General features: G+C 38.4%; 1 protein-coding gene across 2 annotated transcripts in view; it reads left to right on the top strand.

Annotated features, from left to right (window-relative positions):
• Positions 1-22,093, top strand: part of CA10 (carbonic anhydrase 10) — a 599,631-nt gene that overhangs the window by 1,469 nt on the left and 576,069 nt on the right. The window lies entirely within an intron of this gene.

The following is a 22,093-nucleotide window of genomic DNA, read 5'->3' as shown; positions in this document are numbered from 1 at the left end:
GGTTGAAAAAATGGACGCAGAGCCCTGCCTTGGTATCTAGGCACTTTCAGGAGACTGCAGGATGTTGCGGGGACTGGAGAGTACTAGCAGGGATCAGAGGGATGTAGAGGTACTCCATGCCATCCCCAGACACATTAGGACCACCCCAAATAAAAGCAAAGCTTATCCAAAACAACATAATATCATAAATACCAGTTTAGATGATGAGCTTCCCTAATACCCAGTGGCAAGGATGTACTTACTGGCTCAGACTTACTGACCTCAGGCTACTTGTGCCAGTCTGTAGTTTTAGGAGCTAGTGGGAAGCAAGGGCATTGAGATGACTGAAGTAGAGCTTGTGCCTACGTGTGTGTGTGTGTGTGTGTGTGTGTGTGTGTGTGTGTGTGTGTGTTGGGAAGGATTTTAATTTCTAAGCAGTGTTCTTGTTGGTGCAGGGAGTTGGGGGTGTGGAGTGGAGATGTAAGAAAATGCCCCAGGATAAGCAGTATTCCCCAGTTCAATTCAGTGCTTCCTCCCATTGACAGTGTCCACACCATTTCCCTCCACACTTGTCATTTAAGCACCCAGGGTAAGGCCCATTTGCAGTACTCCCCTCTGCCTGCATTCCCTCTGCAGAATTGGGGACTCAGCCAACTTCCCATGAAGTCAGCAGAAGAGGAGATCAGGAACCTTGCCCCTGTGAGCAGGCATATTTGAGCAGCACTGGGGTGGAGGGACATGTTTCCTGCATCTCCCTTCAGCTCCGCTAATCCCCACCCTATAAGCCAGACCAGATTCTGGATATTAAAAACCCTTGTCTGCCCTTATCCTGGACCCAGTTCCAAATACCATTATTCAGGGTGGGAATGGGGGGTCTTTTATTTGAAATCATTCTGTTTGGGGCTTGGCCACCCTAGTAATAAATTTGCCTCTATAATACTTTAGAGATATGTTGTGTACCTAGAAGCCAATAAAAAGTGCCCTGGGGTCACTCCAAATCCTCTACTCTTTACCCATCCTACATCTAGGAGGAAAAATTCCCAGGTGACTTGTAAAGGTTTATATCAGTCATATGTCCAGGGATAGACTGGGTGGCATCTCACAAGGCCACATTTTACATCTTTCTCTTCTACATGCCTCTTTCAAACTCTCTCTCTTTTCTCCATGTTATTTCACTGGTTATAAAATAGTCTTTTCCTACCTCTTTCCAGCATCATAAATAATTTCAAATCAGACAAACCAGCTGAGTCCCTTTAAGATTTACAAAAGGTGAGCATTAACTAAAGCTCTGGACCTCCCCATCCTTTGTCCCCAACCCCACTCTTCATTTGGTCAGGCCAGCACAAAGGGGAACCAGTTGAGCATGGGCCTGTTCTTAGCCTCCAAAAGAGGCATTAGTGGGATACTTGTCACAGCTATACTTGATTTGGTGTATCAGCAACTAAATTGTATAAATAGAAGCATTAGGAGAGAGTTATTTCCAACCCAGGAGAGTTGTGATGTGGCCTTTCACATGTATTTACTAAATAATCATCATTGCTATGTAATGAGAAGATAAAAGTATAAGCAAAATTGCTAGCTATTAGCTAAATATGGAAAACTAGGTTAGCGTTCCAAATGCCTAGTTAGGATCAGCATTAATTTACACTTTATGAAGACATTTAGGCAGAGATGCAACATTATGGACTGTATATTTACACATTCATAAACTTAACTTTAAAAGGCCATTCTTTCTCCAAAGCCAAGGTGGCTTCCTCCCTCTATAAGAAGAACTGCTCATTCAGTGATGTCCATGTATGTCACAATTCTGATTAGTAATATAGTTATGACTCACATTTGCCACAGTTTGGGGGACTTTGTTTTTCCATCTGGCAGCCTTAAGAGGTATAGGAATGCAATACACTAAGGTTAAATAATTGTGGCTCAGGGAGTGGTTAGTGGGCCTATCATTTCTGTTTGCATGATTTGCAGTTTTAATTTAATCATGAATGAGCTTTACCAAAAGGAATGTAAGCCTGTATTCATAGAAGCTAAATCTTAAAAAGAAAAGCACCTCTCTACCTTCTTGGGATCAATTGCCCTGCCTAGTAAATGGGTACTAATTGTTAGTGAGTTACCAGGCATCTATGATTGATGTATTCGTAGGGTTGGTTTCATTACTGAGGAATACCAGACTAGAAAAGGCCAGCAAAAGTCTGCAGTGTAAACATTCTGCAGAAGGAAAATTTTGGAAGTAAATTTGGCCTATAGAAGGTATATTGACTGAATATCAGTTGGCTTTCAGGAACACTCTGGAACTTTGTAACAGTGTTTTGTTAACCAAAGGCTCCTACCCTCATCCTACCCCACCCCCCAAATTGAAAGTACACCCAAGGAGTTTTCTCCCTGGGTCTGTGTGGCTATATTGCTTAAAATACAGACACCTGGGCTTGTATGTTTGATGGCTCTGCATTAATCATTTGATTGCGATGAAGCTGAGTAAATGGGACTAGGGGTCTGCTAGCTAGCTTGGCCAGGCTTGGCTAGCTGCTGGGGAAGTAGCATGTGTGCCTTCCATTTGAGAGAATTTGGCTGCTTAAGGACAGCACAGCTAGTCTGAAGAGGGAATGCCATGATCTGGGAGTTCTTGGGGCTCTACGTTCGACTCATATTTAATTTTACTGAAAATGTAAGGCAGCCAAGATCTGTGGAGATGACAGTCAGGGAGGGAGGGAGGGAGGGAGAGAGAGAGAGAGAGAGAGAGAGAGAGAGAGGGAGAGAGAGAGAGAGAGAGAGAGGGAGAGAGAGAGAGAGAGAGAGAGGGAGAGGGAGAGAGGGAGAGAGGGAGAGAGGGAGAGAGGGAGAGAGGGAGAGAGGGAGAGAGGGAGAGAGGGAGAGAGAGAAAGAAAACCAGGATGATATTTCCCTGTGCTAGCAAGAGCACATTCCCTTCTTACAAAAGCAGCACATGTCAGCGAGAATGAATACTTAGCAGCACCAGAAGAGAATTTCTTGGTCCAAAGAGAGCTGTCTGATTTAATTTACACTGCACATCCTACTTCCCTATACTTTACTTCCCTTTACTTCCTTGTTAGTTTATTTATAATAATAACAGCAATAGTAATTAGAATTATGTGGTACTTTCACATGTATTACACAATATTGCACATATTCTAACTCATCTAGTCTCAGAATTTGTAGGGTGATTTTATAAATGAGGCAACCAAAGGCCACAGAGGTTCAGCTTGGAGGATTCACACCCAGTTCTAAGTCAAAATTCAGTGTATCATTTATGCTATGGTACAAGATTTCTTTTAAATGTTTTTATTAAGTATTCTTTTATTTTGATGTTTCCAATTGAAAGAGTAAATTGTGTTAAATGGATGTAAATCTTAGAGAGTTTAGAAGTGGAAGTTTAGGGTGATTGCAGCCTAGAGCTAGAATTAAGATGGTGTTTGAGTTGTACATGACTGTCATTCAAACAGTTAACACTGTTACTCATTTGCCCCCAGTGCCTTATGATCAGCAATACCTGTAAGAAATGAGTGTTTCATACATTCTCTCCCAATCTGAAAATTAAAATGGTTTCACATTAATGGTTTACATTTAGAAATGGGATGATAGTACATACCTCACTTTTGTTATATAGATTAAATTAGATAATATGGTCAATGATTTTTACTTAGCACAGTGTCTCAGGCAGAGAAAGTGTGCAATAATATATATTTTTCCTACAAACCTGGCATTGCAGGGTTTGTGAGGAATAGAATAGAACCTTTACCTTCCTCCCTTACAACTTGTTTAAAAGCAAAAAAAAAAAAATCATTAACTAGTGCATTTTATAACATTGAGTACAAATCCTACTTTCAGTGGGGTCTTGGCTTAACAACTTTGAAATGTCTCTTAATTTTCTTTCTCTTATAAATGAGACTGGTAACATTAGGCTTTGGGGCATAGTCATGAGTGTAACCCACTTTATTCCTGTGAAACCAATATGGAGGTGAGGCTTGGAAAATTAAATAAATCACTGGGAACAAAGTAGTGCTTATTCCCAGGGGAACAACAGAATTTTCTTCTTTCTTCTTGTAAATTATAACTCAATATAGACTCAACTTTCAGGTGCTTCCAAAATGGCAAACTGCATATGCTGTCAATATGATTTGAAATAGAAAGTTCCATTAAATATAAAAAAGAGCTCCACCCCAATAAAGAATCTGATGATCTCATTGGCAATACGGTTTCTTTAAGTCCAGTTTCCCATGTGATGTCACATAGACTCTTCATTGACAGATGCTGTAGATGACAGATATCATAGATGGGACTCTCCTGGCAGTGAGACGAGAGGCTTCCTGAGTAATACACTATGGGAGGAGGGGGGAAGAATTGTCAATGTTGAGAAACATTTTCTTGGGTGGGGGGGGGGTTTGATTGCCACCCTAGGCAGTCATACTTAACATCCCACCTTTTCACCTTAATTAAGCATTACATATTTGGGCCTGAGGTTTAGGCCAGGAACACATCCAGGTACCATAAATGTGTACAGTAGCAGGCCATTGTGTAAAGAATATGGGAGTTTGAAGACCCACCCTGCAATCAAACTCTGCCTTAATTACCTATGTGACTTTGGACAATTCTCTTAGCCTCTTAGACTCTCAGTTTCCTCATCTGTGAAATGAAAAGTTATACCTTCTTTGCCTATTTCAAAGAATTGTTGAGGGAAACATCAGAGAGTGATCCTGAATGTTCTTTGTGTTATACAAATGTAAAGTATCTGTGTCTTTACTATATTATGGAATGATCCATGCGTAAGATATAGCTTTAAAATAAAAGTTGAGATACATACACATAATGTAGAGTGATATTAAATAATACGAATAATACTTAATGGTTTAGATATAGTTGTGAAAGCAAAGTTGTAATGCACAATATTTATCATGATATACAACAGTACAAATAATGCCTAATTGTTTGATAGAGTACATAAATGCTATGTAAGAGAGAAGTCCAGACATGAAGGAAAAGGAAGATATTAGGTAGATGTTAGAGGTTTGGATAGAAGAGTTGGAGGGGACCACATCATCAAAAGGAGAGGGATAGGAATGAGTAAGATGTACAGTGAAGACTGTCCCAATTGGAAAAAAAGATTCACTTTAGGAGATACTGGAAAGTTGGGAGGAGCCCACTTAGAGAGCTGTTGAATTGAGAGAATATGGAGTGTCCTAATATATTTAATTTCTTGGTGATTTTTATTTTTCCTTATTATGGATCTTTACATGGATTCAGTGGATTGAACTTGGTTAAAATTTGTTTGAAATTCTAACATTTCTTTAGATTTTAAATTTGTATTGCATGTCTCCAACTACTGCTCTCAAATCTCTCAAATCTGTTTGAGATTGCAGTTGAGTTTTGGGGAGACTTCAGCTTTCTCAACTGTAAAATGGAGATGGTACTTATTTCCCAAGATTGTTGATCCTACAGGATAATTGTAAGGAGCAAAACACTATTTGTAAATGCCTAGCATCGTATCTGGAATACAGTAATCACTGACCAAATTACACATATCATATAAGAGTAAGCGTGGGCTTTGGAACCAAAATAGGTCGAAATGTGAATACTACCTTTAGCATTCACTCTCTGTGTGATCTTAGGTAAGTTCTTTACATTCTCTGAGTCTCTGTAAAATCTGTAAAATGAGGATTGGAGAAAATGTACGTAAGATCCTGTCAAAGTGCTTGACATGTGGTAGTCTCTCAGTGAATTGGAGCTGTTCCCATAAAATCATTATCATCAAAAACAATACTTATTTTGACACTTTGGACCTGTTTTTGTAAATTACAATTAATTTTTCAGTCATTTCTTTGTGTTCAACAAAACAGTATTGCCAGCTAACTGCGTGCCAAGCATAGGAATTACAAAAATTAACAAACAACACTTGGTTCTTAGTATTTATAAGATGGTATACATGTTATGTGATAGAGTTGTGTTCAGAATGCTTTTTATATTTTTAATTATTATTTTAAATTATTTATATATTTAATTATTTTATATTTTAAATGTTTTTAATTATAAAGAAAAAGCAGTTAATTCTGTTGTTAGAAGTTGGAAGATGCAACTGGGGAAGGGGTAGGGTTTATGGAAGAGAAAACAGTTGAACTAGGGTTGGAAAGATACATGAGATTTCAAAAGAAGAGGAAAAAAGAAAAAGACATACCATGAGGCAAGAATAGTATGTTCTTATACAAGAAGTGATGAAAAAAACCCACAAAAGTATCAGAAGTATGGTAAAATGAGCATATAAAATAGATGAGTTAGATTAAGTGACTGGATATAGGCTAGAAGAATAACTTGGGGCCAATTTAAAGGGGTTTGCAAGCTAAGGTAAGAATTTTAGACGGTATCTTTTAGTTATGAGGAGCAAAGGTAGAGATAAAGAAAATGACATAATCAGGTTTGTGTGCAATTTAATGATACTTTTATACTTTTATTGCAATAAGCAATAACTTAGAAACCCAACTACTTCTTGTCAATCTTTATTCTTGCTCACAAAACCTGTTTGAAAAAATACTGGCCTAATAGATTAATTAGGCCATTATAGGACATTCTGAGGGACAGACATAAAGAAAAAATCAAAGAGTTGTCCTATCTCCTATGCACCTCCTGTACCCTAATCTTTGAGATTTAGTATTTTCATAATAAGCAAATGCAAATGTCTCCATTTTTGTACTTGAATAATAATAATAATGTCTTTAGCATTAGATAAAGGCTAAGAGAAATGAATCATCCATACATTCTTTTGTGTTGTGAAGATTGTGTGCCAAGTAATAGATGTGCTATTTGACATGAAACCAATGGTTAAAGCACTGCAAAGCATTTTACATCAACTTTACCTTATTATACTCTGTACAACTCTTATTTCCAATAGACTGCATGTTCACTTGGGAGAGTATACTCGTGGTCCACTAAATTGTATACCCATTTCACCCTTTCAATGGCCCAGTTAATATAAAGTACGTATAGCGACCTAAAATGAGATGGCTGCCTTTGTTTACTTAATCATTCAAAATTTATTGAGGGTGCTCTATATTTAAGGTACTGGGGATCCAACAGGAATGAGTAAGACAACTGACCTTTCCCTCCAAGAATTCATAACCTTCAGCAGGACACTGATTTTAAAAATATTAGTAGTTATAGCAGACTGTGATAAGTACTGTAGTGAAAAGAGATACAGCAGTGTGTGAATAGGACAGAGAAGGGGCATCTGACTCATTCTGGAGGTGGAAGGGCTAGAAGAAAGTGAGTAAATAGTGTCAGAGGGTGTTTGGGGTGAGTCTTAAAGAAAGCTAAAGAGTTGGCTTGGAAGATTTTTGCTGATTGACTAGGAGTGTGATAGGGGAGGGATGATCATAGGAAACAACATTTGTAAAGACAGGGAAATCAGATAGGACATGATGAATTCAGGGGACTGTGAAGAGGTAAGTATGGCAACAACTAGAGGGTGGAGTGTAATGGATGAGGCCGAGATAGAATAGCATATAGGAAATATGATGCTAATAGCAGTAATACCTTACATATGATAGTAGTAAAAATTACCCTTGTGCCTCTCTGTGCAAGGAGGGCATCTTTTAAGGCTCAGGGGGATAGGTCTAGTTTATACCTTTATCTTCTTTAGGAGCAGACCAGTCAGGGTTAAAGCTTTTGGCTTTAGTACAGCTATGCTCCGTTTGGCCCAGATCACTAGTTATTTTCCAGTATCGTCTCTAGTTCCATGTAGCTTCCCAGAAGCTTTTGTGATAACTCAGATTTAGACTACAGAATTTACCTCCTTACTTAGTTTGTATTTCTACCCTAGGAAAAAGAGCCAGGATGCTATTGGTTGATCCTAGATTTTGAAATATGGCAACTATCATTTTATTCCCTTTGGTAATTGAATCTTTTCTGCAACTTTCTGCCGTTTTCATCTTGTGTAATCTTAAACAAAACTTTAAAGGATTTATAGCATGTAAGGGTGGGGTGGGTGCTGTGAATGCTAATGAATGGTCTGGGATTGCCTTTATAACACAGCCATAAGTGCTTTTATTAGCAAGATTGGACTGGTAATGGGGTAGCCAGTGTTTGGGTTTGAGTTCATTTGCATTAAGGTGCCATCAAGATGGAAGTGGAAAGATCTTCAGTGGTTGTGAAGGAGACAGTCTACAAATGCCTTTCCCTCCTGATCCGGAAGAGGTGGGACCTTTGTCACAGTACATGGAGAATTAATCTTTAACTTTGTCCCATACTTAATGCCCATAGGCCAAAGGGGCTGGCAGTAGGAAATGAAGCCTGTGACTTTCAGGTGAATTTACCAGAGCCAAGTCCTGCTGGCTTCACAACACATTTGGCAACAATGCCACAGTTGGAATAAACATATTTACTGAAGGATATGAGTCAACATATTCCTCTTCTGCTGCTCCCTCTTCCTGCCATACACACAAGTTACCTTTCACCTTTAAGGAAAACAATTTTGATGGCAGCACTTATTGAGTGAGTAGGGACCATTCCTCCTCCATGATTTTGGAATAATATAAATACCTCACAGGATTCTTGAAAAGGACAGATATGGGTACATGTTTATGGAATGATTCTCTCCCACTCTGAAGGGGTTTAATGGGTTGGTTCATTAATTTCACAAATGCTAATAAATGCCTCCTATCAGTGAGGCACTGGGCCAGAGAGAAGTTAAAATATAGTAAGCTAAACAGCCTTGCTCTTGTAGAATGTATATTTAGTGATACACAATTTTTTCCCATTGCTCAAACTAGAGCCTGGCATTTTAGTAGATACTCAGTAATGAATGAGTGAGTTGATACATAAATGAATAACAAGGATTGATTTAGGATGGCTTTCCTTCCTTCACAGGAGACTGGGAAACAAGATTCAGATCTTGTATGGAGGTTAAGAGGGAGGGAAAATGAAGAAGACTTCTCTGTTAGCTGCCCTCTTGCTTCTACTGCATGCAGTCAGAACTGGAACTTTCCCAGGGAGCAACTTATTGGATAGCTTTGTATTTCCTTCTCAGACTCAACTCTTATCTGCATTTGACAAACCAGCGTTAGTCAGGACACTTTGCCATTGTTTAAAATGTATTTCTGCTCCTTTGTGTTCTGAGATACCATCCTGTGAGACTTGAATTAGGGCGATTAAGGATCCATGGATGCATTGTTGTTCTTTTTTCATGCCATCTCTGTTCCTATTAAAGGAAATTGCTAAGGATATGGTTGTTTTCTCACTGGGTTCCAGCTTGGGAGAAGGCAGCACTTGAGAAAGCTCACTGTTCTTTAGTTAGCAATGAACTAGAGTGCTTTAGGGGAAAAGGCTACCCACCCTTTAGTCTTGAGGCAGAGCAATACAGGAAACTGTTTTCTAAGGTGTTTTCAGTCTTCTGTCAGAAAACTTTACCCCCCCACCCTTGCCCAGTCTTTAGAAACAGAACTGTGGCACCCAACAGTTTTTACCATGGGGGGCAGAGGCGGGTATTTCCAAGAGCCTAGAAATTGAAAGAACATAGTGTATTTGCTGTTCTTGGCTGTACATTCTGCCTATAATCTCCTAGTTGATCTTTATAACTGTGAGGAAATGGTCAGTTAGGTGGTTTGTTGTTTGTTTGCTTGTTAATTTTAGAAAAAATTAAGAAGAAGTTATAGAAAAAAAGGCTCCTACTGTTAATCTTCCAGTAGATATATGGAAATTATACTGATAGTTAGAAAGTGAGGCATCTATGAATAATAAATGTTTGTTGTATGGCCTGGGTGTAAATAGAAGTATGTCACTGGCTAGCTGTCTTGCAGTACACAGTAATGATACCAGCTCTAAGTCACTCACATCTTATAGAATGAAATATAACGTAGTGAAGTCATCATTTTTTGTTATCTCTGACAGGTTCCATCCCTGTTTTTCCACTGTTATGAAGATGTTCTTTGTGGCCTTTTAGTTTGTGTCTTTGAAATTCTGTGTTGTAGTGGCTAAATGAGAGTCCTATGCAATTAAAATAGTGCGTGAGTTGGTGCAGCCTTTTTTTTTTTTTTTTTTTTTTTTTTTTTGTTTTTTTTTTTTGTTCCTCTTGCTTTTAGAACTGCTGAAATTAGAGCCTGACTGAGCCAGGTAAAGTTTTATAATGTTCCATATCTAAAGGTAAAATGTGTCAAACAAATTAAAAATGACAGTTTTATTTGTGCATTTGCTGTTTAGTTTAATTGTGTGTTCAATTGAAATGCTCCTCTTTGATCAATACTCCTTACAATCAAGGGACTGTACATGCAAGTGTTTTAGTGTTACAAACATGAGTGACACTAGAAGTCATTGAGTTAATTTTAATGCTAAATATAATAGAAGAATAGTATCAAAGAAAATTTAGGAAAACAAACTGATTCTTCATAGACTAAATTTTTATTTCCCAAAGTTTGCAATTATAATTTTTTTCCCTTAAAGCTTTGTACTTAAAAAAATCTTTTACATTATATCTTAAGTATTCCCCCATGTTGCTTCCTAGTTGTATTAGTTTAGGAAATCCAGGAATTTGTGACTGGTAAACCCCACAGTCTCAGTAACATAACATAGTAGAAGCTTACTTCCTGTTCACATTAATTGTCTAATTGGTGTCAATTTGTGTGTGTGTATGTGTGTATGAGAATAGGGGCTTGGTGAGGGGGAAGGGATAAAAGAGAAGGAATCCTGTCTGTGTAGTGACTTGGGAGTCTCAAGGGTGATAGTCTCTGCTATCTTCAAGACATGGCTTCCAATGTTGTTCTGTGCATCAACATTAACAGCTGGAAAAAGAGTGAGGAGGATGATCATGGGAGAGGTGTTTATGGGCCTAACAGGAAAACTGTGTACCTCACTTCTGGTCAATCACATGGCAACATCGTATTGCAAACGAGGTTGAGAATTGCAGGCTAGTCACAAGACTAGCCCAAGCCCAGGAACAAAGGGAAAATGGTCTAGTGAACAATTTTCTAGTGTTTGCCACTTTAACATTTATGATTTTCTTTGTAATAGTTTCATAATATTTTATTCATCTAAAATAGCATTATTTATATTTCTCTTTTTCCCTATTTTTGAGCAGCTATGTTATTTCTAGATTTGCCATTTTGGGCATATGTTTTTGTCTATAGATATTTATTTCTATTGAATTATTTCTTTACAATCATCTCAGTATTGTGATTACTGGGTAAAACAGTGTGAAGTTCTTTATGTTTTTACCATATTATATCCATAAGTAATATATAACCTGTGTATAAGTCGCCAGCAATACACTTGAATTCCTGGAGGAAGTAAACAAGTATGTAGAACAGTTATTAAGTTTTCAAACATCTGTTTAAAAATACCCAAATTCAACTGAGTACATTTTAAAGATACTATTGGTATTTATTCAACAATTCATACATTGAGCAGCATCCCATCTAGCAGATAGAAAGGAGCTCCAGAGAGCTGTACAAATTGGAAGATTTTATAGGCAGAAGAGGGTGGGACAGGAAAGTTACTAGCAAAGACTTGATTGTTTCAGACAAGGTCACCTTCCTTTGGGGGACAGTAGGAATCTACCTGGCAGATTACCTCATTGGTGCTGGCCAGGAAATTCCAGAGTGACTGGTTAAGATTATATTCCTGAAAAAGACTGAAACTGCAGTTAGGTTAGGTATTAAGTCTTGGTTTGGTGACATGGGCCTTAGCACAGATGACTCCATTTTGGGCCTGTTGTCTCTTTTTTTGACAGATCCTTTCAATAGTGGTCCACTCCCAGAAAGTATTAAGCAAAAACCAAATAGCCATGGCATTCAAGATGTTATTTTTGCTTAATAAGTCAGATCAGAGACAGGAAACCATGGTTAAGGACAAGCAAATAGCTTTTCTAAGTTCAGAAATTTGAGCCTACTTAAGTATTCTTCCTAGAGCATATTTTCATAAATTATAGGGAAGAATGGCTCAGGTGGTTTGAAGAAAAGATTACTGGGATGGAAGTTAGAACATGTTGTGGTTAGTACTTGTTTTGCCACTGTATTGTGTTGTGAAGGATGTAGTTTTACTGGTCTGAATCCCAGTTTTCTCCTTTTAAACAGGGATATTGGACTGGTTAATTTCTAGGTCCCTTTCCAACTTGGAAATTTTACAGTGTTATGAAACTTTTAAGAAAATTATCAAAGTTTACTGTTGATGCTAAACTTTTCCAGTTTTTGAAATGTCAAGGCAGCAAGATTAAATTACAGGAAGAACTTTGGATGTTGTGAGTGAGCAGAAAAGTGGGAAGTGACTCTTGAGATGGGCAAGTGTAAGGATAAGGCATAATGAAAGACTAACCCAAACTATATTTGTGGAATGCTGACCTTGTAGCTCTCTAGTAAGACCCTGAGAAAGAGTCCAGGGGCCATCACTGACTACTCCATAAAAGCATTTACTGAAAACCTTGCCGGGCGGGTCTTTATATTAAAGTCTTAGAATTTTATCTCAACTCTGCTGTTACTTGTTGTGTGACGTTAAGAAGTTACTTAAAATCTCTAACTAATCCTTAGTGTCCTCTTTTGAAAACTGGAGGAATAACATCTATCTTTGGAGTTAAGGGAGACTGAAATTTAAAAATGCAGCATAGTGCTTGGCATATGCACTTGATAAATGGTGGGTTTTGTATTGTTATAGCTGAAGCTAAAAGAACAAAAGACATGTTGGGAAATATTAGGAAGGAATTTGGCAATATCATTTAAAACATGAGAATTAAATGAGCCAGTTCATGTGAATGTGTTTAGCACAATGCCTGCACATAACACATAATCAGTTAAGGTTGGTTGAATCTGATTCACTAGGGGAAGCTGGGATGTTTGGGGAATATTTTAGAGATTATAAGAAAGAAGACCATCATGTCTTTGTCATAAAAATGATCTTCAGAGATAATTTACTGAGTCTGGCCCGCAGTTTTCTTTAATATTAAAAAAACTAATGACATATTTTAATTTTATAACTAGGGTTTAGACTTACCAAGGCCTCTAATACAGTGTATGGTCTCATGTGACCCAGTAAATACTCAACCTTCACAATGATGGCATAAACAAAGTCCTGATTCAGGAATGTGCTCATAGTTTTTCTTGCTTGATACATTAGTAAATATTGGCTTATTGGCCAGAGCAATAAAGATATGAGGTATTATGATCCAGTCCATTTATGAGAAAATATATAATATTTACATGTTCTAAAACTGTCACTTGTTCATTTTTACTAGAATCTGGTTGCTCTCTTTTCATTATTTAGTTTTGCCAGCTTCCTCAAGCACTAATTTACACACATGGTAACCTTAAGCATGTTTTTTCAATAAGTTTTCAACATGAGAAGATACTTTTGATTTATGTTTCATATTCCCTTAAGAGAATGATTTTTAAAATGATAATTAAATGCTAGGCCATTTGTGGGATTGCAACGTGGTTCCTTTTTAAATATATCTGTTCTGAGAATTTCAGCAAAAGGTGAAAAGAAAAACTAACAAGAAATAGGACAGATGACAAGTGCTGTATTGATGTTAAGTAAAAACAAGCAAACTGTGACCTACATAAGCCGGTCTCTAGGGAGCTGGCTTTGGAGCTTTTTTGAGTGTTTGGGTATTTTGTGGGATTTTTTTCCCCAATCACTTTAGTAGAGGCTGGATTACAATTGAGAGTGCAGAGATTAATGGCCTGTTGTGACTAATCCACTAAGCCCCTACTCTTATTTCTCTTAAATTGATTGAATTTAGAGAAACCAAAGATAGGCCCATACCAGCTACCCTGATATTAGATCCCAGTGAATTAATGAGTCTTAATAGCTCTAAGTACATGTAACCAAGAATCATGCCACCTTTATGGAATGTAGTCACTTTTTGCATTAAGAAATTCTTTAATTTGTTGCTTAGTAGAGTAGATCCCAATGTGTTGTTTCATAATCTTTTTTATTTAAGAGAACATTTTCACATGATTACAATTAGAATTATAACACTAATATATTCAATTTAAATTAATTTAGATAAGAGAAAAAGAAACAGATCACCTGTAATCACATAACTTTAATGCAACTGTTGTTAACACGTTATTCCCCTCTAGGTTTTATATATAAGCATTTTTACTTATTTGAAATTGTATTCCACTGTTATGCTTGAGCAAAAAGTCATGTGAGATAAATATATGGTTTGTGTGCCATAAAGCAAGGCCCACCTAAAATGTAGACAAAAATAATGTAAAAATAATTATATAGAGAGATGGATAGATATGGCATTGATTTAAAAAAATCACAATTTTATGTTAAATTAGTGAACTCAGATTGCATGAAATTTGAACAGAATTTAAATTTCTAAATCTTTAATTATGAATCTGTTGCTTTTGGAAAAAATATTTAGCAGGACGACTGAAGATGAGAAAGGTAATCATAGTATTGGGGATTTTTGAGTAGGAGAAACAAAGAGACAATTTAGAAATGAGGTTTTAAAAAAATGTTTTATTTAAAACACAAAGATATGTTTAAATGCACTGAGAAGCCATTTAGGGGAATGATTAAAAGCTTACAGACAGACCTAGGTTTAAACCCACACTCTGCCTCTTCCAAGCTGGATGGATTTGGGTAAGTTAACTTCTGCATCTCAGTTTTCTAATCCGTAAAATAGGGATAAAAATAACCACCTCAGTGATTTTCTTATAAATATTAAATGACATATGATAGTAAAGCACTTAGTATGTTATTATCAGGCAGATAATAATGGCTTAATAAATGCGATCTGTTAGTAACATCACATTCAGAATATGTAAGATGCAGCCAGCCTCACTGTCTTTCTAAAGGAGGAGGATACTTTTGAGTTGCCTGCTTTGTAGAGAACATTGTACTAGAAGCTCAGAAATTCTCAATACCTCCCACTAACTCTACAAAAAGTATTCACACTGTTAAAACTGATGTGTAAAATCTTCTGTGATACTCCATAAACACCTTTCCAACTTTGCTCCAATCTGCCAACTCACTATTCTGTGAACACACCTTACACATACTTGCCTATGCCTTTGTTCATGTTGTGTTTCTTCACCTGGTTTTCACCCACCTGAATCATACCCGTCTCACAAGTTCAGCCAGAGGTCTCCTTCTCTGTGAATGCTGTTGTGATCAGTCCAGTTAGTAGTAGTCTCTTTGTTCTCTACACCCCACTGGCTTTTATTGACTCTAGTGCTGCTTGTCACTGACCTTTCTTCTTCATCAGATGGAAAACTCGTAATCTAGTTTCATCTAGTCTTCTTGTATATCCTGTTCCCACTCCTAGCACAATATGCCGATTGGTTGGGTTTTACTCCCTAATCTTTAGTGATGGTTACCAGATTATCTGCAGATATTCTAAGTAATATCTGTTGATCTAAGTTTTATTTTTCTTCCCCAACCTACCTAGTCCCACTTAGAGATACTACAGTTCAGGACAAGGCTCAGCAAGTAATAGACTGTAGGCCAAATCTGGCCCACCACCTAGTTTTGTAAACAAAGTTTTCTTGGAGCACAGCCATGCATGTTCATTTATTATCTATGGCTACCTTTATACCACAGCCAACAGAGTTGAGTAGTTGCAACAGAGACTGTATTGCCTGAAATGCCTAAAATATTTACTATGTGGCCCTTTACAGAAAAAGTTTGCAACCCCTAATGTAAACGATTGACTTTTCTTCAATGAAACCATTTCCCTCAATGAAAGATTGGCTAAATTTTATTTTTTTTTAATTTTAATTTTATATTGGAGCATAGTTGATTAACAGTGTTGTGTTAGTTTGAGGTGTACAACAAAGTGATTTAGTTATACATATACATGTATCTATTCTTTTTCAAATTCTTTTTCCATTTAGGTTATTACAGAATATTGAGCAGAGTTCCCTGTGCTATACAGTAGGTCCTTGTTGGTTATCTATTTTAAATATAGTAGTGTGTACATGTCAACCCCAAACTCCCAATCTATCCCTCCCCCACACTTCCCCCCCCACCCCCCCAGTAACCATAAGTTCATTCTCTAAGTCTGTGAGTCTGTTTCTTTTTGTAAGTAAGTTCATTTGTATCACATTATTTTTTTAGATTCCACATATAAGCGATATCATATGATATTTGTCTTTCTCTGTCTGACTTACTTCACTTTCAGTCTGTATATGTCCCTAGATCTGAAGTGAGTTTCTTGTAGACAGCATATATACGGGTCTTGTTTTTGTATCCATTCAGCGAGTATATGTCATTTGGTTGGAGCATTTAATACATTTACATTTAAGGTAATTATTGCCATATCCTTTTGCCATTTTCTTAATTGTTTTGGATTTGTTTTTGTAGGTCTTTTTTCTTCCCTTCCTCTTTTGTTCTCTTCTCTTGTGATTTGATGACTAAGTTCAGTGTCATGTTTAGATTCTGTTTTCTTTTTTGTGTGTGTATTAATTGTAGATTTTCAGTTTGTGGTTACCATGAGGTTTTGATATAGCAGTCTATATATAAACAAAATTGTTTCAAATTGCTAGTCTTTTAATTTCCAATGCATTTCCAATATCCTGCATTTGTGCTCTCCTCACAATCACTGGTTTTGATATCATATTTGTGTGCAGATGACTTCCTACCTTTACTGCCTTTACTGTACGTTTCCCTTTGCCAGTGAGCTTTTCCATTCCTAATTTTCTTGATTCTAGTAGTGGCCTTTTACTTTCTGCTTAGAGAAGTTCCTTTAGCATTTGTTGCAAAGCTGGTCTGGTGGTGCTGAATTGTCTTAGCTTTTGCTTATCTGTAAAGCTTTTGATTTCTCTGTAGAATCTGAGCCTTGCTGGGTAGAGTATTTTTGGTTGTAGGTTCTTCCCTTTCATCACTTTAAATATATTGTGCCCCTCCCTTCTGGCCTGCAGAATTTCTGCTGAGAAATCAGCTGGTTAACCTTATGGGAGTTCCCTTTTATGTTATTTGTTGCTTTTCCCTTGTTGCTTTTAATATTTTTTCTTTCTCTTTAATTTTTGTCAATTTGATTACTATGTGTCTTGGTGTGTTCCTCCTTGGGTTTATCCTGCCTGGGACTCTGTTCTTCCTGGACTTGGGTAACTGTTTCCTTTCCCATGTTAGGGAAGTTTTCAGCTATCTCTTCCAAGTATTTTCTCAGGTCCTTTCTCTCTCTCTTCTCCTTCTGGGACCCATACAATCCGAATGTTGGTACATTTAAAATGTTGTCCCAGAGGTCTCTTAGACTGTCTTTGTTTCTTTTCATTCTTTTTTCTTTATTCTGTTCCACAGCAGTGATTTCCACCATTCTGTCTTCCAGCTCACTTATTTGTTCTTCTGCCTTAGTTACTCTGCTATTGATTCCTTCTAGTGTATTTTTCATTTCAGTTATTGTACTGTTCATCTCAGTGTTTGTTCTTTAGTTCTCTAGGTCTTTGTTAAACATTTCTTGTATCTTCCCAATCTGTGCCTCTATTCTTTTTCCGAGATCTTGGATCATCTTCACTATCATTACTCTGAATTCTTTTTCAGGTAGATTGCCTATGTCCACTTCACTTGGTTGTTCTTCTGGGGTTTTATCTTGTTCCTTCATGTGGGACATATTCCTCTGGCATCTCATTTTGTCTGACTTTCTGTGATTGCAGTTTCTATCCTGCAGGCCATAGGATTGTAGTTCTTCTTGCTTCTGCTGTCTGCCCTCTGGTGGTTGAGGCTGTCTACGTGGCTAGTGCAGGCTTCAGGAGGGACTGGTTCCTGCCCACTGGTGGGTGGAGCTGGGTCTTGTCCCTCTGGTGGGCAGAGCTGTGTTCAGGAAGACTTTAAGCAGCCTGTCTGCTGATGGGTGGGGCTGTGTTCCCACCCTGTTTGTAGTTTGGCTTGAGGCATCCCAGCACTGGAGCCTACAGGCTGTTTGGTGGGGTCAGGTCTTGGGGAGGAAATGGTGGCCTCCAGGAGGGCTCACACCATTGAGTACTCACCAGAAGTGCTGTTGCCAGTGTCTTTGTCCCTGCAGTGAGCCAGAGCTGCCTCCTGCCTCTGCAGGAGGCCCTCCACTCCTAGCAGATACGTCTGGCCCCAGTCTCTAATGAGGTCACTGCTTTTTTTCCTGGATCCTGGTGAACACTAGACCTTGTGTGCAACCTCCAAGAGTGGAGTTTCTCTTTCCCCCAGTCCTGTGGAATTCCTGTGATCAAACCCTGCTGGCCTTCAAAGCCAGATTCTCTGGGGTCTCCTCCTACCATTGCCAGATCTCCCAGTCTGGGAAGCCTGATGTGGGAGAATTTCTGTGGTATAATTATTTTCCAGTTTGTGGGTCACCCACTCAGTGGGTATAGGATTTGATTTTATTGTGATTGTGCACCTCTTACTGTCTTGTTGTGGCTTCTTCTTTGTCTTTGGATGTAGTGTCTCTTTTTTGGTAGGTTCCAGTGTTTTGTTTTGTTTTGTTTTTTGTCAATGGTTGTTCAGCAGTTAGTTGTGATTTTGGTGTCTTTGTAACTGGGGTGAGCTCACGTGCTTCTACTCTGCCATCTTGCCCTATTATCTCTAAATTTTAGATTAAATATTCAAAAAAAATTTTTTGAAACCTTGAGGCTTGGGCTTCCCTGGTGGCGCAGTGGTTGAGAGTCTGCCTGCCAATGCAGGGGACATGGTTTCGAGCCCTGGTCTGGGAAGATCCCACATGCCACGGAGCAACTAGGCCCATGAGCCACAATTACTGAGCCTGCGCGTCTGGAGCTTGTGCTCTGCAACAAGAGAGGCCATGATAGTGAGAGGCCGGCACACCGCGATGAAGAGTGGCCCCCACTTGCCGTAACTAGAGAAAGCCCTCGCATAGAAACGAAGACCCAACACAGCCATAAATAAATAAATAAATAAATAAATAAATAAATAAATGGATCATCACATTTAAAAAACAAAAACAAAAAAACAAAAACCTTGAGGCTTTAGAAACTCCAGAATTATCTTGACTTTTGTGGATGTCTTGGCAGTTTTTACAACCCCAAAGAGGTTCCTTCAACTCCTACCAGTGTCAGAAACCAAAAAAGAAATCTCAGTTTGTGCTGGTTTGGATTTTAAAGCTCCCTTTGCTGTCACAGGAACTTGGAGCAGTTCTGGCCCTGCCCAGGCAAATATTCTCAGGGCAAGCCTCCACTAAGGGATGATTTATGCTGGGGATGGCATCTTGGCAGAGAAGGAGCAAGCTTTGAGAGTACTGTTCTGCTGCTAGTTCTTTGAAAAAATAATCCTCCTCTTTTGGGAATGTGAATGTCAGACCACATTCAGAAATAAGATTATCACCTGGAAAGATAAGCAATTTTAGGAATGACAATCTGAAAAAATCAAACCTTTCCCCTTGATAATTGAGACAGGCCAGACACATAACCTGAGCCATGATCAGTTGCTGCACTTGGATAGAGCATTTTCTCCCAAGTAACAAGCTGAATGAGCTTTGTGGGTCTCTGGGAGACAATTGTTGTCCTCCCTGTACAGATGGGGAAATTGAAGTCAGGAAGCAGCAGCTTAGTCTAGCCACAGAGGGAGTAGGTTCTGGCAAGGACACCACAGGACTCACAGGAGCTAGATTCCCAGCCCTCTTAGACATAGCATTTGCACTGAGAAGCCCCTAAAGCAGATTTCAGAATGCTGCTTCACACAGACTCTTTTGAACTGTAGAGCAGGGCTTGGCAAACAATGGCCCAGGGACCAAATCCAGCCTGCTGCCTTTTTTTATAAGGCCAAGAGCTAAGAATGATTTTTACATTTTTAAATGGTTGGGAAAAAAATCAAAAGAAGAGTAATATTTTGTAACACATGAAAAATATAAGAAACCAAGTGTCAGTCCATAAATAAAATTTTATTGAAATACAGCCACACATTCATTTATTTATTGTCTTTTGTCTATGGCTGCTTTTGAATTATGACAACAGAGTGGAGTAGTTTTAACAGAGCCTATGGCTGGCAAAGCCTAAAATATTTACTATCTGTCCCTTCACAGAAAAAAACTTTCCCAACCTCTACTCTAGATGGCCTGTTAGTGTAATAATTAAAATCAACTTTATTGGAGTGTAATATAGAAAATGCACTCATTTTAAATCTACCGTTTGATGAATTTGGAAAAAGAATGCAGTCATGTAACAACTGCCACAATCAAGATAGAACATTTCCATTATCCCCCAAATTTCCCTGTGCTCCACTCCTAAGTAGTCAGTCTCTCTCCTATTCTTGAACTCAGGCAACCATGCGTCCGACCTCTGTCAATAGTAGCAGCTTTTAAATGTTTGTTTCCTGAGCATTTCAGATCACTAAGACTGTGTTAAAGGAGGGTGGTGGAGGAGGGTGTGTGAAAACATGAAGTTGATTTTCTTCTCTCATTTGATAACTCCTTAATTCACTCCAAGCACCCACTCCAAACAGCCACTTAACTGTTAATAGTATTAGTAGCTAACAGGCACTGTGCAGAGACCTCTCCATCTGTTATCTCATTTAATCGTTTAACCTTATAAGGGATGTCTTATCTATCTCCCATTTTATTGAGAGGAGACAGAGACACCCAGGTTGACTTGCTGAAGGGCACACAGCTGATAAGATGTAACCTACCATTTGAACTCTGATATGTCTGAATCCAGAGCTTGAGCTCAGCCACCATACCACACACTTTTTCATTCTTCTCTACAAGCCTGCTTGGGGGTGTAATATCAACATTTTATAGAAGAAGGAAGCTCAGAGAGATTAAGTGACTGGTTCAAGTCACCCAGCTACTAACTGCCAGAGTCAGATGTGAACTCCTAATTGTAAGCAGAAGGCACAGACAGAGCAAATGAAAAAACATTATTTTGAAAAATAAAAATCACCTTGTCCTACAAAGAGGTGAACTAAGGGCCTGGGTGAGTGAGCTGTAGATAATGCAGGGGTGAGAATGGCACTAGGTGAAAAGCAGTCTTAAGTCAGATATACTTTTGCTTTCTGAACTAATGGATATTCCAAGACTATTTAATTTAATATAAACAACTAATGAGGTAAAGTGCTTTGAAAAACTGAGGGATGCATCCATGCTGACCAGCATCAATAATCAAAATCTCTCTTCCCATCCCTTCACAAACAGCATTCATCTGTTCAGATTGAAAAAGTCTCAGAGTAGGGCCACATGGAGTGTTGTCTTTCCATCCTCCTCCTCACACCTACTATTACAAAGGATGGTGCAGTTTACCGGCCCTTAGTTTGAATGATTGCACTGCATTTCTTCAGAGCCTTTTTACCAAGTGCTTGGCATCTAAGAGGCACCCCAAAATATTGTTTGTTGTTACAGTTTTCTAGGAACACTCCATCAGCCTCTCTGCAGGCTCTTCTTACAACCCTAGGATAGGAGGTTGTGTCCGCTGGGATCCTGAGTTGTAAATAAAAGAACCCCTTCAAAATTAGTATAAACAGAAAAGAGATTCATTAAAGCAGGTACTCACTGAATCTTTGGGTGGGTCAAATAATCGGAATTGCAGGCTATACTTATAAGACTGCTATGGAATTGTTCTAGAAAAGACCCGTGCTCCTGCAACTACTTGGCAGAGACAGCCAGATCTCATTACTGATGTGGACTAGTCACTAGACCCACTGGTGTCCAGAAAGCTGAACAATTCTGCCACCAATCTCACCAGAAAATGTATTCCACATAAGACCTACTTTCTCATTGTTGTTCACTTCAGAACTGAAATCTCAGACAACTGAGATTGCCAGATTCTGTCACATGCCTATGTCCTATCAAAAGTAAAGTTCAGGATTCTACCTGGATGGGATTGAACCTAAAAAGTGAGAAATACTCCAAACATAGTGGGTTGGCTGAATAATGGCCCCCCTCAAAGGTGTCTACATCCTAATCTTGCGAACCTGTGAATATGTTACCTTACATGGTAAAAGGGACTTTACAGATGTGATAAGTTACGGATCTCGAGATGGGAAGATTATCCTGGATTATCCAGGTGGGCCCAATGTAATCATAAGGGTCCTTAAAAGAAGGAGGCAGGAAGGTCAGAATCAGAAAAAGGAGATGTGATGACAGAAGCAGAGGTTGGAATGATGCACTTTGAAGATGGAAGAAGGGGATTATGAGCTAATCAATGTGAAAGGTCTCTAAGTAGCTGGAAAAAGCAAGGAAACAGATTTACTC

This window comes from Balaenoptera musculus, chromosome 20, assembly GCF_009873245.2.
Source record: "Balaenoptera musculus isolate JJ_BM4_2016_0621 chromosome 20, mBalMus1.pri.v3, whole genome shotgun sequence".
NCBI lineage: Eukaryota > Metazoa > Chordata > Mammalia > Artiodactyla > Balaenopteridae > Balaenoptera > Balaenoptera musculus.
Note: the sequence above shows the minus strand (reverse complement) of the source record. Positions and strands in the feature narration are given on the sequence as shown.